Source organism: Grammomys surdaster, unplaced genomic scaffold (genome assembly GCF_004785775.1).
Source record: "Grammomys surdaster isolate TR1022 unplaced genomic scaffold, NIH_TR_1.0 203, whole genome shotgun sequence".
NCBI lineage: Eukaryota > Metazoa > Chordata > Mammalia > Rodentia > Muridae > Grammomys > Grammomys surdaster.
In genome coordinates this window covers 7,638,323-7,657,181 of record NW_021604648.1, presented here as the reverse complement: position 1 = coordinate 7,657,181, position 18,859 = coordinate 7,638,323, and the positions used below count along the sequence as shown (strand labels likewise).

At 37.4% G+C, this 18,859-nt stretch overlaps 1 pseudogene; it reads right to left on the bottom strand.

The window, feature by feature from the left end:
* Positions 1-16,188: 16,188 nt before the first annotated feature.
* Positions 16,189-16,922, bottom strand: LOC114623893 (annotated as a pseudogene).
* Between the last annotated feature and the right edge of the window lie 1,937 nt (positions 16,923-18,859).

Here is an 18,859-nt window from a genome sequence, read left to right as displayed (position 1 = left end):
ATGGTGTTTGTGAATGGATCAAGCTGCCACTGCTGATTCATGTGAACTAACTGCTGATTTCCTGACAATGCAGATTGAATTTGCTCCAAAGAAACATTTCTAAACAGGTATACCTTTTACTTTGCTCTATTAACTTTTCCATCCACCTCTGGTGGATGGTAGGCTAGAAGAGACGTTAAAACATTTAAGAACACTTATTAAAAGTAGGTTTTCCCAGAACAAAAAGGGCTAGCATGATCAAGCTATATATGCCATTCTTGAAGCTTGACTAAAATGGAAATACTGACCCCAGGCCATGGATAATTTTATCAGCAGTATCTGCAGCATTAAAGCTCAGCAGAACAGCATTCATTAAATTCATAATCTCACTAGGTCAAGTTAAAACATCCAGAGAGGTGTTAGAATTATATTCCAGTATGGGTAAGGAAGGCATTCTTGTCAGAATGACCTAAAACAGGCTCAGTCTTGTTTATGAAATAAAAATTGGGGAGATGTGGAGAGATTTCTGGGACTGCTTGGCAGGAATATGACATTGGCCAAGGACAAAGAAATGTGCTGCTTGGCAGGAATCTGACATTAGGCTAGAACAAAAAAATAATTTCAGACAGGAATCTAAATCTTAGCCTAGAACAAGGAAGTAATTTCAGGCAGGAATCTAAATCTTAGGCTAGAACAAAGAATTAGGCTTCAGGCATGAAAATGACTTTGGGCTAGAACAGGGAAGTAGACTTCAAGCATGAAAATGACTTTGGGCTAGCTCAGGGATGTAGGTTCAGATATTTTGGTCATCCTGATAAGCCTTTAGAAACCTTTGTTTATTGCCTTGCTTATTCTTTGACTACTTGTGTTTATTGTATTGCTTGTTCCTTGACTATTTGTATCTATTGTATTGCTAGTTTCTCAACCTAGAACTGGCCTTAATACCTGCATGTAATTAAAATGGTGTAAAAGCAGATTGGGAAAAAATAGTAGGTTTTAAAAAATCCAAGTCTACACAGCAAACTTTTTTAAAGTACAGATTATCACTAATTTCTCAGGATAGTTCTGAATTTATGCTGCTCCTGACTCCTGCATGATGAGAAAAGCAAGTACTTACATGATGACAGAATGGTTTTAAGAAAGTAAGGAATCTTAGCAGTTATAGAAACTGTAAAATAAGGTCTAGCTTAACAGTATGCAAATATGAGGGAGCTGGATGGGAGGAGTTGGAGGAAGAAAAGAGAAAAGGAAAATATGTAACTATATTTCAATTTTTAAAAAATATTTTAAATATAAATATGAAAAAATAAAATGTAAGTATTTTGTTTTTATTGTTTTGATTTTTAAGACAGTGACTCATGCATTCCAGGCTGTCTCGAATTCATATATAGCTGAAGATATCTTAAATTCCTGAGCTTCATGCCTCTATCTCTCAATTTTGGGTATTACAGATTAGTACTGCCATATCTGGTCAGAAAAATGTAGGCATTGAGTACTAGAGAGCTACAATAAAAATTAGAGTGATATAATTCAATGAATATTGCAGTTTTACAATATATTACTTAACAATGAAACACCATTATGAGAAACCATATAAAACGGATTGGTTGTCAGCGCCAATTCAACAAGTCAAGGAAACAATGGAATCCTTAGATTTTTTTTGTAAGCAGGAATTTGACCTCATTGGACATAGGAAGGAGGAAGTGAAAAAGAAGCCCATGGGTGAAGGCAACTTAGACAACAGTTTTTTTTTCTTCTTATAGTTAGAACTATCTTTCACCAGTTTCACAGTGCATACTAGCATGAGTCAATAAAAGCATACTCCTCTACTATAGTAGGATCTAGCAGCTTAGGTTTTAGTCATTATGTTGGCAAATGTCAGAGTAATAAAAGTAGTTTATTAGCATATGCAATCCATACAGTTGGAGGAAAGTTTGGGCCATGGGTTGACTGGTCATGACTTTCTGGGCAAATGTGAGGACCTGAGGACTCAGAACATTTATGTTACAAATTGGGTGTGGTGACAATAGTCCGTAATCCACACAGGATCATCGCAGGGACATTCCTGCCTACGGTCTAGCTGAATTGGTGTTCTGGTTCAATGAGAGGCTTCATTTAAAAGAAAAAGCGGATAATATCAAGAGGAACAAAGGAAGACACTAAATGCAAGCAGTGTTGCTTGCAAGTACATGCATAGGGACATGCATATACACCATTATATGTCATGCAGTCAATGGAAATATGTGAGGTTCTTAGACTGTTGTGTATTGGTTAAGTTTATAGAATAAGCTTGAGTTTGTCTATGATGTCCAGGGTACTGTGTAACTCTCCAATTTAAGAGCCTATTATGGTGTTGGGGGAAAATACAGGTACAAAAATAATTATAAGGAAAATTGAATGGAGGTTGATATTACACAGAAGCAAATTAAAGAGAATTTATATAATTTTGAAATGAAGGGAAAGGCATGGAAGATAAGAGATATTTTTAAGGAACAAATGTATAGAGGGCAGAGTAGTAGGCCTTTAAATAATCCACTCACTGATCTTCAGAACTTGTCAAAAATTTAGTCTGAGGAAGTTACGGTGCTTGCCCCTGTAATCTCAACACTTGGAAGATGAAGCAGAAGGATCATCTCATTTTAGAGTTTAGCCTAAGATTCAGAGTGAGACACTGTCTAAACCAAAAGCGAGCACAAAGCTCTAGAAAATAGGCCGGATGTTAGAAAACTTATAAACAAGGCAAGATTGTGAGCTTGAAGGCATCAGAGTAGTTTTTCCTGGATTGCAGAAAGGAACCAGTGTATTCTCAGGTGCCTAAGATGTTGCAACTTTTAAAAAACAGACAGTATTAAAAATTTTAACCCAGAATTGCTCCTGTTTAAAGAAAATACAGGGACAAAGAGTGGAGCAGAGACTAAAGGATAGGCCATCCATAGACTTCTCCACCTGGGGATCCATTCCATATGCAGCCACCAAATAAGTCTCCTTTGATGACAGGAGCCCGATATTGCTGTTTCCTGAGAGGCTCTGTCAGAGCCTGACCAATTCAGATGTGGATGCTTGCAGCCAAGCATGGGGACCCGATGGAGAGTTAGGGGAAGGACTGAAGGAGCTTAAGCGGTTTGCAACCCCGTAGGAAGAATAATAATATCAACCAACCAGACCCCACAGAGCTCCCAAGGACTAAACCACCAACCGAACAGTACACCTGGAGGGACCCATGGATCCAGCTGCATATGAAGCAGAGGATGGCCTTATTTGGCATCAGTGGGAGGGAGGCCCTTGATCCAGTAACGGCTCGATGCCCCAGCATAGGGGAATGCTAGGGTGGTAAGACAGGAGTGAATGGGTGGGTGGATGGGGGAGCACCCTCATATAAGCAGGGGAAAGGGTGATGGGACAGGGGATTTGCAGAGGGGAAGCTGGGAAGAAGGATAACATTTGAAATGTAAATAAATAAAATAAACAATAAAAAAGCAGACAGTATGGTATGTGGATTATAGCACATGCAATGCATTTCAGTTATTTGATATGTTAAAATTAGTAATAAAATCAATTTTTCTTTTAGTTTACAAGGGTTCAATATCTAGAATGAACAATATCAAAAGAGGGAAATAAAATATATTACAGAAACACCTGATTGTACTGTTCATACCAGTTGGAACCATAGATACTAAGTTCTGTTTCTCCAAAGATATAGCAATTTCAAAGCTTTATCCTCAAGAAAATAGCTTTTGAGACACTCTGAAGAGGAAGCTGAGTCAGCAACCCAAGCAAGGCAGATGAAATCATGACTTGTGTTCTTTGTCATCTTCCATATGAGCCAGTGTATTAGGAATGGGAAAGGAACAATTCATTTTTCATTGTTTTTTCATGGGCTCTGTGTGGGCTGGATTCTCTAATGCTTTATTTTAGGCCATTTCCAGTTATTCTGTAAGATCAATATTTCAAAGTAACAATAGATTCTGGATGTATACACAGGTTTGAGTGTGTGTCTGTGTGTGATATTTTTCTCCATTTCTAGCCTTCTTATTGCTGCCATAGCAATAAAAAATCAGGACAGGGCAGGTCTGCAGAGCTCTGAAAATGGCAAGTGATCAATAAGAAACAAAGTCCTATTAATTCATAAAGGCCGAAACTATAGGTGGAAGAGAGAAGAAAAAGATGGTGGAAAATAAGTAGAGAAAAATAATATCCTAAAGGTTGATTCTAGGATTGCTTAGGTTTTAGTAAGAGCCTTTAGAGCCCGCTGATCTTTTTAAATAGAAAAAAAAAATGTGCCAGAAAATACACATAGTAGATAATCTAGGCAAGACTGATTACCTTGTTCTAAGACACAATTCAATAAAACAGTATCTTTTGACTAAATTCCCTTTCTACCTTTCAGATGAGAGGTGTAAAAAAGCCTGCTGCTGTCAAAGGAGTGGGGAAGAAGTCACCATGACAACTTGAATCCAGCGAATTTGTTATGTCCTTCAAAATAGACAAATAAGAGAAAAAGGAAATGTGAAAAGCAGCTCATTTCAAAGCAATCAGTTCTAGAATTGTGAAGAAGCATTTGAAATGTTGGATTTCTCAGGTATGAAGGTTCACTCTTCATGTGGCTTCCCTCCACCTTCCCTAAGGGAAGCTTTCTGCCGAGGTAAACGCACAGGGCATGCTCCTTTTCCCTTGTCTCCACTATGCAGTCTATATGTATCTATTGATTTATATGACACACGTTCTTACTATTTAGGGGGATTTGTTCTTGTGCAGGGTACCTTTGCATTTTCCTGGCCTTTGACGTGTATCTACCTGTGCATTTCTGGGTTCTGCAGCTCATGCAGCCTTTTATGCTTCCTGTAAAGTAAAGGAATACCCTTCAACTTAGACTGCCAAATTGGCCATGTTTACTGTGTCAGACAGAGGTTTATTGTTAACTGTACCATCATATTTATTCTTGAGACATCATTATATGATGTATATTTTACCTAAGTTATAAACTTTATTGAGATAAATCTGATTTTTTAAATGCTCAGATTCACATATTTAGAAAGTGGTAAAGAAGAATAGTCTTACACTTTCATAGAACTCTTAAGCTTAGGTTGTTAATCTCTGGGGTCTAGAGCTAATTCCTGCTCAGTAAAGTTGCTATAGATTATGGCATCTTTTCCCTGGAGTGTCCTTAAAGTTCTTTGATCTAGACACTGAAATGTGGCAAAATAAATACTGGCTTGGAGTTTGTAGTTTAGTATGATGGAGGAATGGCTTTTGGTAAGTTGGGTGAAAAATTATCAGAAAATGGTGTTTCTAAAGGATGTAAGATATTGGAGGCAGGAAACCAAAGGAAATAACTCAGCCATCTGCAACTCCATTTCAGTTGGGTGATGCACATACCCCTTTCCCAATGATACATCTAACATTTTGTTGACAATCTGGGACTTCCACCTGCATCTGGGTACATTCATATTTGTTTTAAACAGTTGAAAAAGTTTCTCTTTTACTTTATAACCACTGTAGAGTCTATTCTAACATACCCTTGTATATCTTTGTGGTATGGCATTTTAATTTGAACAGTTCTGGGATGATTGCTTAATAAGGCAAGCTGTGTCCTCTAAATGAACTTTTAGGAAGAGTCTATATTAATAACCATCTTATGTCTATAGATAACTTGATGGGAATATGATTCCAATTGTATGCATTATAGGAAGGGTCATACACAGTGATAAAACTTTTATAATCTAAAACTGTTAATCTAACTAAAGAACCACTTAAATAATTCTACTAATAACCAGGCTCCTCCTCTTGCAGCCCGTCAAAAGCAGTGATACACAACAGCATGAACCTTACATATTTTTACTCATGTGGCCTGATTTCACTCTTGACAGTGTATTTGTTTCTGACTGGTACAACCACTTTCCTTAAAATAAAGTAGCCTTGCTATTTTGCAATCTGAGTGTGTCTTTATTTTATTCTTGAATAAGATGCAAAGAACCTGGTAACAGCTTGCCCTGACCCTGTCCACTGCTCATGCTCATTAGATACACATCACTCAGGGAAAATTGAAACAGAGAAGTGGAGCTGGACAGTAGGGCACAGTATTGGGAAGTTATTAGAAAATGATACCAGAAAACCTTAGGATCAAAGGACTTTACATACACCTTGCTAGGAATTTTAAGTTTTCCTATCAAAAGTAATAGAAAACCATTGCTATCAGTCTCACAGAAACCACCCTACCCTAAAGAAAGAGTATGAGACAAATATATAGCCATGTGTGGTGTGTTATATGTCCTCAGAATATGCTGCGACAGCACAAGGAAAGGATAGATATAACACCTTTGTGGTTGGGGTGGGCAGTTGATTGTTACTGAGAAGAATGAGTGTCACATGTAACATTTCCTCAAAAAAAAAAAAAAGAGTGGCAAAGAAAATAGAGAAGGATCAGGGTGTTTTAGAGGATGGATTCACAGTGCTTAATGGCAGGAGGGTATGACACAGCAAGGGAATAGTGTAGTTTCATTGTTGTTGATTTTTGGATTGAAGCAAACATCCATGGTTGATGTGGCAGAAGATTTAAAGAGATTTCAATTATAAATAGCTTCTGTTTTAAACTAAGTAGTTTATGTGAAGTTTATAAGCTATCAAGAAAACTGGAAAGCAGGAAGCAAAATATTTAAATTTGGGCTCTGGAGCATCTCACTTGACAGCAATTTTGTACTGGATAGAGAGAAGTAACGTCAACATTTAAAAGACAGGTGAAGCTAGACTTCTTGCCTGATGAATCCAAACATACACAGTGAGGGTCAGAACTAAATACATGATAATTTCTTGGGAAAGAGGAACTTTTTGCCGTGTGTAGAGGCTCCAAAAATGACAATCATATTGTTGACTTGAGAGAATAAGTAATATAAATCATTGAGATAGAAAATTCTAAGCCAAAATTTGGCTTGGGTAAAATTTACATAAATTCTAAGCACGACTGGTTTGCAATGTGTATGGAGCATTCTATTTAGAGTCTTTTCATGGCTTTTAAAATTGAGAGCTCAGTTAACATGCAATCCGTACACATATATGTAAATTGCTGTTGGTATACTCATCCCTCTGATTTGATCCTATGGGCTATTTTTTATACATTTAAAAAAGATTTTCTTCTTTTTTTATTTCTTTTTATCTACCCTTCTCTCATATATTATATCTCAACAACAGTTTCCCTTCCCTCTTCTCCTGCCAGTCTTTCCCCTTCCATCTCTCTTCTCACTCAGATTCACTTCTCCGTTTTTCCTCTTCAGGAAAGACTAGGCCTCGTAGAGATAGCACCCAAACATGGCATAGCATGTTACAATAAAACCAAGCACAAACCCTCATATCAAGACTGAATGAGGAAACCCCTCAGGAACCAAAAGCTCCCAAGAGCAAGCAAAAGAGTCAGAGACAACTTTAATCCACTAAAAGATACTTAATGGTATATTCTGCGTTAAATGTGTTACTTGGGTTTCATAAGCTAAAACATGTATTTCCAGGGAACTCAACATTAGCTTTATTTATTGTACTTTTATTTCATGGGTAGGAATGTTTTGCCTGTTTGTATGTCTGTGTAGCAAGTGTATACCTGATGTATGTGAAGGCTAGAAGGGTTTCAAATCCCCTTGAACTGCAGTTGCAGATGGTTGTGGGAACAATTATGGAGGTGCTGAAGCTGAATCTTGGTCTTGCTAAAATGAGTCATTTCTCCAATCCCCAAAACTAAACATTTTATATTCATCAATGCTTGCAGTGGTAAGGAAAGATACAAAATGCATATCCTTTACACCATCTACAGAGCAACCAGATGTTTGGAGCTAATTTTATGGTTTATATTCTTCAATTTTTCTTCTAGTACTGCTGCATCCTATCTCTTTGACCAAAATTCTGATTACAGCCGGGGATACATTGAGATCCTCAAGGAGATTGCTGCTATCGCACAAAACTGTTCTCAGTTCTGTAAGATGCCTGGAACAGCTTCCTCAGCCACTGCAGATGTGTTAGATAAGAAGTTTCTCTTCCTCAGAGTGCAGCAATGGTAGAGTAGGATTTGTATATCACACAAAAGCTGTTTACATGCATTCCTCGACACTGTTCTTGACAACTCTTTAAAATACACATCACTGTGACTTGGATTTTTCAACTCTTCTGTGAGAAAAGCAGCTATGCAAGGTACTGGGATATGAGCATAAGTGATGTCTGTTTCTCAATAGTTAAAAGGAATGACAATACTGAATATCTGGGTATTTACACAATTACATCATGATGCAAGAACAATGACTGGAGTGTGTGAAGTTCTGGGTGGTAGGTTAAAGACTGTAGAAGATTTCTCAAGAATGATCATTAGAATCACCCAGATTTTTCAAAGTGTGTAATAGAGCTAGCTTACATAGTCAACCTTGCTTAAATCTAGATTTAAGAACTGACCTGACACATTTCAAAGAAAATAAGACCAAAGGAAAGAAAATAAGCCCTCAAGTCAGAGCTCTGTAAATCCCTGTTATCATTTGTGCTGTCTCCACATAAGAAAGCACAATGAGAACAATTCTACCAGAATTGATGCACATATTTTAAATGTTTTCATTCTCATGTACTCGTACAAAACAAAAAGAACTCTAGAGGTCGCTGATGAGCAGGCCTGAGACTTGGCTTCTGCAGTTTCTCTTTGCTCAGAATTGTGACAACTGGTATAAAGGATTATGTAAGAGTGGTTAGGCACAGGAAATCCCTTTGACAGTCCTCCAACATTTTAACCACACATCTATAGTTGTGACTCATTTTAGTTTGATGACATTTTGAATGGAATCGGCAACATAATTTCATAGCTACAATGATCTCATGACCTCAGAGAAATATCCATCAATTTATTGTCTTAAATGTCTCCTGGGCATCATTAGTGCACCAGGCACTGTGACCCTTGAGGACATTTAAATCCACTACATTTGTACATTTTAGTATGTGACTCTGACGCTCAGAGAAATGTATTTTGGCCCAAAGTCACTCATGGGTTAGTTTTTAGGCGAAGATCAGAACTAAATTATTCTGAAACTCTCCTGTCAGTTTTCCCAGTCTTCTTCTTTCTAGCGAATGATTTGAACTCTGAATTAAGGGCAATTCAGTTTAATGAACCTTTACCGAGAGCATAATGTCTATCATCCATATATTTTGATGAATGATTTTGATGAACTACCTAGTCTATCAAAATCAACATATTGGTACATAAATATAAGTAGTTAAGTATTAATAGAAAGTACTTATATTTTAGTGAACATAGGAGGTCATGGGAGAACAAAAGGAGGCACCAAACTTTTTTAGGCATGCTGGAGGGATGGAGGAGAGAGAGTAAAAAGGAGGGCACTCTAGGCTAACTCAAACAGTTATAATACGATTGCACCATTTACAAAACTGTTCTCGCCCACTCTTGCTCTCTCTTGTCATTTGTAACTTCTGTGAAATAATTTTGCAGAAAACAGCAGAAAACACAAACCCAAATGTTCTATGGGATTGGATACAAACCTATTTTACACATGTTCAGTGTAAAAATAATATAATAATAATAAATGTTTAAAGTGATAAACTATAAGATATGTATATAACCATTATAAAAGGAGGAGTTAATTCAATACTAAGAGAAAATTATTTTAATTTACACATGGTATGTTTTGACATTTCATACACAAATTCTCTCCAAGTTCTTTGCTGTCTTCCTAACTCCCTCTCACATTCATGACCTGTTCTTTAATTATTATTTCTCTCTCTCTCTCTCTCTCTCTCTCTCTCTCTCTCGTCTTTGTCTCTGTTTCTGACTATGCGTCTGTCTCTGTCTCTCTGTCTCACCATCTCTCTCTGCCCCTCTCTCTCTCTCTCTCTTTCTCTCTCACACACACACACACACACACACACACACACACACAGACAGACAGACACACACACACACACACAAGCTTAATATATTTAGTGTTGTTCTTATGTACATATATTTAGGGTTGAAACTTGATAACCTATTAGAGAGCTCATCTCTATAGGAAATTGTTTCTGCTCCCTCATAGCCTGGGACTTCTTTCTCTTTGGATAACTCCTTGTGGATTTTTTTCTTCCTAGCTACACAGTCCTGTCAACTGATATTGTCACCATTCAAATCTTGTTTAGCAGCCATATTGTTGATATTTCTTGAATACAGCTTTCATGTTGTGTCTTGAAATACTATGTAGTATTAGGCATCCACCCTCTGCTTGTACAGAATTACTTTCCACTCTTTTGTGACTTGTGTCCTGAGTATTGAGTGTAGTGATTGTGATACAGATATATCAATTGGAAATGGTCACTGCATGGTCAACTATTCTCTCCATTTGGACAGCTGTTGATCTTTGTATAATCTTTATCTGCTGCAAAATGAAGTTTCTCTTATTGTTATTTCATGCATATAAGTATATGCACATATGTTCCTAAATATAACCTGTTCAGTCCATAGAGTTTTATTTTTATGTATGTTTTTAGGGCTAACCATTTGGCACTGGACAGCCTATTGGTGGGCTCCTCCCTGTGAAAGATCATTTCTATTGTCTGCAGCTTTTCTCAGCTGCCTATAGTTCTTTGTGCAGGGTTGAGGCCCTGTGGGCCTTTCTCTATCCAGTTTGATATGTTCATAGGTGTTATTCTTCTGCAGTTCACATTTGGGCGGATTTGAGATTTCATGGGTACAGCTTTCCTGTTGTGTCTTGAAATACTATATAATACAAGGCATCTGCCTTCTGCTTTTACAGAATTATTTTCCCCTCTTTTGTGATTTTTTGATGAGTATATATATATATATATATATATATATATATATATATGTGTGTGTGTGTGTGTGTGTGTGTGTGTGTGTGTGTATGTATGTATCCTTACATACACATCATCATGCAGGATAAGTCATGCTTTTGAGATTTTATGCATTAGCTTCTGATATTATGAGGAAACACAATCTCACAGCAAACTCTGATCCTTTGACTCTTAAAATTTCTCATCATCATCATCTTCCACAGTGTTTCCTGGGCCTTAGACACCAGCATGCTTTGTAGATATCTTCACTGAGTTTTGATTCTACATCTCTGCATTTTGACTGCTTGTGTTTTTCTGTAGTGGTCTCTGAGTATTGCAAAGAGAAGTTTCCTTGATGAGGGAGGAAGACAATATTTATCTGTGGGTAAAAGAAAAATCTTTATGGACTATTCTTAGGGATTATGGTAGTTTAATAATTTTGTAGATGTGGATTATTAGTCCACATCTCTGTGAGCCCCTATTAGCCCAGGTTAATTGATGCTGTGGGTTTTCTTGTAGTGTGCTTGATCCCTCTGGCTCCTACAATCCTTCCTCCCCCTCTTCTGTGGGATTCCCCTGGCATTTCCTAGTGTTTGGCTGTAAGTCTCTGCATCTACTCCCATCAGTTGCTGGATGATATCTCTCTGATGATGATGGGCCAGACTCCTATCTATAAGGTTAGCAAGGCATTATTAGGAATCATTTCATTGACTTTTTTGCCAGTCATGTTTGGTTTTTTTGGGGTCTCTGGGCTGCCTTGCCCTTGATTTCTAGTTATCCTGGCAGTGTTATGTATAGGCTTTCTCTTGTGGTGATGGACCAGTCATTGGTTGACTACTCCCAGAAGTTCTGCATCAGCATTACCCTAGCACATTTTGCAGGCAGGACATATTGTAGGTAGAAGATTTTGTGGCTGTGTTAATGTTACAGTCCCACTGCTGGGAGCCTTACCTGCCTGGTTAGAGATGATGGCAAGTTTGAGTTCCATATCTCCGCATTACTAAGAGACTTTGCTAGGGTCACTCTCATAGATTCCAGGGAGTTTCTACTGCACTAGGGTTCTACACTGACCCCAACCCCCAACCTTAATCCAGTCGTGTCTCTCAGTGCTCCCTTCCTCAGTTCCTCCCACCCACCACCAGGTAAATCCTGTTACAATCTCACCCACCCACAGACTATCTGCAAAACCTATTCTAATACTCCTTCCCAGGAAGATCCTTGTCCCTTCCCTCCCGCCTCAGCCCTCTATGTTACTTAGCCTCTCTGGGTCTGTGGTTTGTAGCATGATTACTCTTTACTTAGCAGCCAATGTCCACTTATAACTGAGTACATACCATGTTTGTTTTTTAGGTCTGGGTTACCTCACTCAGGATGCATTTTTTTTCAGTTGCATCCATTTGCCTGCAATTTTTATGATGTCATTGTTTTTAATAGTGGAGTAATACTCTGTTGTGTAAATATACCACATTTTCTTTATCCATTCTTTGGTTAAGGGACATCTAGGTTGTTTATTTTATGTTTATGTTCACTTTATATTTATTATGAACATAGTTCTTATGGCAGGATGGAGTGTACTTTGGATATATGCCTGAGAGTGTTATAGCTGGGTCTTGAGGTAGATTGAGTCCCAATTTTTTGTAACCACCATATTGATTTTCATAGTGGCTATACAAATTTGCACTCACTCCTGCAATAAAGGAGCATTCCTCTTGTTCTGCATCCTCACCAGCCTGTGATGTTACTTGTGTTTTTGATCTTAGCCATTTTGAAAGGTTGAAGATGAAACCTCTAAGCAGTTTTGATTTCTATTTCCATGATGGCTAAAGATGTTGAATGGTTTTTTAAGTGTTTCTCAGACATTTGAATTCCTTGATTGAAATTTCTTTTAGTGTTTAGGTTCTTGTATATATATTTTGGATATTAGCTCTCTGTCAGATATGGAGTTGGTGAGAATCTTTTCTCATTATGTAAGCTGCCCTTTTATCATTTTGGCAATATCCTTTGACTTATAGAACCTTTACAGTTTCATGAGGTGTCATTTATTGATCATTGTTCTTAGTTCAGGAAGTTATCTTCTGTGCCAATGTGTTCTAGGTTATTGTATCTGGTTTTATGTTGAGGTTTTTGATCCACTTGGATTTAAGTTTGTTCAGGATGATAGATAAGGATCTATTTGCATTCTTCCACTTGTTGGCATCCAGTTAGCCTAGCATCATTTATTATTTCTTTTTCTGGCTCTTTATAAAAGTCCAGGTGTCCATAGTTTTGTGGATTTATGGGTCTTTAATTCAGTTTCATTCATCAGCTTGTTTTTATGCAAATACCAGAAGGATTTTACTACTATAACTCTTCAGTATAGCTTAAAATCAGGTATGGTAATACTGACTAATGTTCTATTATTATAGAGAATCGTTTTAGCTATCCTGGGCTTTTTGTTTTTCCATGTAAAGTTGAGAAACGTCCTTTCAAGGTTTGTAAAGAGTTGTCTTGGAATTTTGATGGAAACTGTATTGGTTATGTAGGTAGCTTTTGCTTGGATGGCTTTTTTTAAAATGTTGATCCTACAGATCCATGAGCATGAGATACCTTTCCATCTCCTTAAGTCTTCTTCAAAGTGTTACAGTTTCTGTCATACAAGTTTGACATTCTTGGTTAGAGTTATCCAAAGATAGTATATATTATTTGTAGCTATTGTGTAAAGTGTTGTTTCCATGATTTCTTTCTCAGCCCATTTGTCATCTATATATAGAGTTTTAAAATAAAGCTTATAAAATAATGTTTTCCTATTTCTCTTCAAACATGATTAATGCTATCTTTCCTTTCTGTCTGAATTGGCTCCCTCTCTCCTTCCTAGTTAAAGCCTACCACTTCTCCTCTTTCTTTTTGTGTCCTACTATCCTTTTTTCCTAGAGCACCTTCCTCCATCCATTTTTTGTTTGTTTGTTTGTCTTGAGGCCTCTACATTTACTTCAGATTATATACTCAAAGGTTTGGAAATCGGATCCACAGCTAAGAGTACTTGTTCCATCGATTTCCCTGAAAATTCCAAATAATTTTCTTAGGTATTAGTTATAGTAGCAGGAAGGGCTTGAGATTTGTATCTTCTTTCTCATCTCATGTTATTCCTTTAACTTTACCACACATTTCTATTACTCTCAGAGTGCTCAGGGAGGAAAGAATAACACTTATGGCAGTTAATAAATAGACAAGCACAACAGCCAATACTAATTTGTCACAATAGGGCCTGGAACACATGGCTGAAGCTAAACTGTGTAACTAAGTTGAAGTGGGACATGAGAAGAAGCTGCAGATTCAAACATTCTCCAAAGTACAAACATTTCATATGTCTTGAGCAGAGTTTAAAACTTTGATCTGTTGATTTCACCTAAGCATATAAAAAAAATCAGTCTGCAAAATGCGCAAGAATTGGCTTTCAACCCTATCCATTGATGCATACAGCAAGGAAGAACGCTATGAACAATGACTCAGCCAATCTTTGTGATTCAGAGTCTCTTTGACAGGATCAATTTTAAGCTCTTTCAAAACCCATGCCTTTAATCCCAGGACCTGGGAGGCTGTGGAATGTGGCTATCTTTGAATTTGATGCCAGCCAGGCATACAGATTGAGGTCAAGGTCAGCTAGGGTTGCCATACAGAGGAAATCCTGTCTCAAGAAACAAAGCAATGACAGCAACAAAAGAAAGAAAGAAAGAAAGAAAGAAAGAAAGAAAGAAAGAAAGAAAGAAAGAAAGAAGGAAAGAAAAAAAAGAAAGAAAGAAAGAAAGGAAGGAAGGAAGAAAGAAAGAAAGAAAGAAAGAAAGAAAGAAAGAAAGAAAGAAAGGAAAATAAAGAAGACAAGCAAGCAAGCAAGCAAGGTACATTTTTGATATAACAGATGTTAAGTTCAGGTCTTTCTGCTCATATTTTGCATTTCTATTGAATAAAAGAGAAAACTGTTGGGCCCTGACTAAGAGCTCTGGTTTAGCATCTTTCCAAATTATCGCATTTCATTTTGACTTACATGCTTTCCAAAATAGTCAATCTTTCGTAAATTTCTTTATTTGTAGACTTACTTCTGTATGCTTATTTTTTCAAAAAGAAAAAAAAACTCATTACATTGAACTGAAAAAATGACTCAGATTTTGTATTTATGTGATCTAAATACAACATATAATCTAATACATATGTATATGCATTTTAGTAATAAATGTTCATACAATTCTATCAATAATACATCATGTGCAAATTAGTGTCTAAATTAATGTTGTGTAGCTGATGCTGAAAAAAGAAACCTATTTTATTGCACAATAAAATGTTTTTAATTGTTGGAGTAGAACAGCTTTATTATACACTCATTACTTTGGGAAACAGTAAGCTTTTCATTGATCAAAAATGTTACCAGTCATACAAGACTGAAAATAAAGAATAGCACTCTTGAAGGGGAGAAAGAAAACAAAATAAAGTAACGGTATATTTTTTAAATGCAAAATGGAATATAGTCAAGAAACATGCTTAAAGCAGAGCTTAAATAAAGTCAGTTGTTTGAAGTCAGTTGTTTATATTAAAAGCTTTGAAGTCTTAGCTTGTATTTTAATTTAGTTTGCATTTTAATTCAAAAAAGATTTATAAAAATATTAAGTTAAAGTTTAATGAAACAAATCTGTTTCCTTGGTGTTAATTATAGACACTTTTGATGGTGTGTATATTTTGCTTTCAATTTATCAAAAGCAATGATACTTTTATTAATGGAAAAATATTTCTGTGTTAATATACTAGTAACTTTAAAATTATACATATACCAAGTGTATATTTATATATATTTGTATAAATACTGCTATCTATATGGAATGAGTCATAATAATTGTTGTTAATATAATGTCTTCTAATAATAATTACTCAAACAATAATTTACATGAAAATTTATAGGTTTAAGTTAAATCCAAATACTGGTAATGAGAAGATGGGTCACCCAACGTAATATACCTTTAGCAAGCATAACGATCTGAGTTTGAATCCCCAATATCCATGTAAAAGCAAGACATGGTAGCCCATTAACCTCAATGCTGGGTGAGAAGGATAGCGGTAGACAAGTATATCCTAGAGGTTTGATGCTGAGCCAGTCTAACTGAAATAAAAAGCTGTAGGTTCTGTGAGAGACCGTATCTCAATAATTAATGCACAGCAAAAGACACCTCAAGTCCACTTCTAGCCCCCTCCCCAACGTTTTCTAAAAATCATGTCATCTATGTTGCTTTGAATGAGGATGGCCCCCGTTAGGCTCGTATTTTTTTTTTTTTCATATGAGTGCTTTTATTGATGCCTGACAACTGGCTAAGTCTCTTTCTGACAACTGTCTAGAAGCCGTGCCATTCTTAAATTGAACTCTGCAAGAAGACAAGCTGCTTGAATTCAATTATGGAGTTGAAGGACAGTGCTGAAGGAAGCCAAGTTCTCACAGGCCTTAAGCCACCGCTGCACATTTGTGGGTGCTGCCACATGGCTAACCCTAGTCAGCTGGAGCATGGACCGCAGCACCACATCTGCCTCAGTGAGCTCATTCCTAGCCAGCCATGGGCTTTTCCTCAAAGCGGAGTTCATAGAGAGGAACATGGCTGCTTTTTCGTTACTGTTCCCTTTTTTCGGCGGAAACATGGTGATATGCACCCAGCTTTCAGTGAGGGTTGGGCTGACATCCTTTTGCTTCTGGCCAAACAAAACAGGAAACGTTCAATGTTCTCTTCTCAGCTTCAGTGGGGTATACTGTACACTGAACTTCATCTGTGTCTTGGGCATGCTCTTCCAAATCAGAGTGAAACCCAGCTGATATTCGTGGCAGGACTTGCTCCCCAAAGCACTTGATAATATTTTCAGGTACATTCTTGACAGACGAATGTGTGTGCACAGTGGGCAGGATCCTGTAGCATTCACAGAACAGCCTGTGCAGCACAAGCAGGGACAGTGGTGGGGAGGCTGGGTTTGTGTTGATCACGATGTCTTTCAGCGCCCCATAATCTTTTCCAAGCACAAAATGCATTTGTGGCTAAAGTCATGGGCTTGTCTGCTTGCAGGGCGTTGGTTAAGTCCAAGTCCAACTCTGGGGTGTGAATCATCTTGGAAAGGCCATCAACTGCTGCTTTCAACTCATATAAGGCTCATACACTTGAATGCTTGGTTTTGGTGGAACTCTTCGGGAAGGAATAGAAAGTATGCCACTATGGGTGAGCTTTGTTGTTTCAAAACACCAAGCCAGCTCCTCCCCCACTTCCCCTTTCTTTTTTAGCTCCCTCATGCTTGTGTTTCAAGATGTGAGCTCTTAGCAGTAAGCTAATTACATGCTTTCTTTTATAAGTTGCCTTGGTCATGATGTTTTATCATAGCAATAGAAAATAATTAAGAGACTATTTTTAAATTTTGTGATCATGTAAGCTGAATGTATGAACTCATTTTCTTTTAAAAGTATTATATTAATAGTTACTAAATACATAGTATCTGTAAGGTACTAGGGTCACAAGAGATATGGTCTGTGTTGTTGAAGAATAAACACTCCGATAGAAAGATACTGATTAAATGAATAGTTGAATACAAGCTTTGTAAAATTCAGTTTTTTGTCTTGTTTGTTTTGTTTTGTTTTTTAACATTTTTAAAATGAGTCTCTGCCTTTCTTTGTTCTTTTACAAGTCACCTGAAATGAACAAATATTTGTAAATAACTGAAAGTATACACTGAGCAGAATGTAGCAAGTGCACATTTAAAGGAGCACATTTAACAGAACTAGTTTTTTCATCCTTTTCTTCTGAGGCAGTAAAAGCACCATCCAGAAATACATCCTCATGTAAGTTTGGTTAGAAAAATAATATAAACTCTAAGACAAGGGTTTATGTCCTTTTGGTGGTTGCTGTTTTTTTCAGATAATTGGAATTGGTTGCATGATAGACTATAAAGAATTTTCACACAAGTTAATACACTATGCCACTTATGATTTTTTTGTGATCTCTAAAATATGTATATGATTCCTCAGCATCTGAAAGATTATGTTATGAGTCCCTGACAAAGAAGATCTGTGGACCATGAGAGGAAGCCTGGTAAGGTCAAGCTAGGGTCTCCCCCAGAGACCCAGAAGGGGCTGTAGGAGCTTCACCTGCTCCCGACTCTAGACCTCTGTCATGTAGCCACAGCCCCCATGGAGAGAATTGTGGCCGTCAGTCATGTAGGGGCAGCATCCCCAAGTCCCTTCTTGGGTAGATAAGGCATCTAAGGCCAAAGTCAATAGGAAGTACCTGCTGTCAGACCCAACCCACCCCAAAACTGTATATAAGATTCTATCCAGAAAGAATAAACATGTGTGAGAATTTATCTTTTATTGTCAGAGAGCGTCCATCACAAGAGCTGTCATACTGCCTGGGAAGAGAATACACTCTTGAAGCTTTCTCCACCAGATGTTCCTCTTGCTCCTCTGCAGTCTGCTTGCTGGCTAGTCAGCCCTCTGCCTATACAGCATGGTGTGAATGCAGTGTCTGCTAGGGCACCAGAGCAGTGGCAGTAGCAGTAGTGGTGGCAGCAGCAGCAGCAGCAGCAGCAGCAACAGTAGCAGCAACAGAAGAGGTAGTGGCAGTTCTCTTCCTCCCTGCTCATGCCCTTTCCCCTTGAACCCTCCCTCAGGGCAGGGCCAGAAGTCTCATTGAATAGCCTCCAGTTTAAAGACCAATAAAGGTCTTCTTTTATAAATATCAGAACTTAAGATGTTATCATTAATTCATTTGATTTGTAAAAGCATATGCAATAGGCCTCAGATAGAGAAGTGACTGGACATATAGGAGAGGCAGGAGGGCAGAAACTGTTGCTGTAGGTGGATATACATCTCACACATCATTCCATAACATTTATTAGACACTACATGAGGGAAAAGCCTTCTGAAATGTAACACTGAGTTTGAACAGTGAGAGGTAGGGATTTTAAAGAGAGGAAGGAAATAAAGATAACAAAATTTTGCTTGTTTTCAAGAGAATGAAATAAACAAACACACCTTGAATTAGAATAATAGTAGATCAGATTTACTTAAAATTTTCCCATAGCTGAAAAA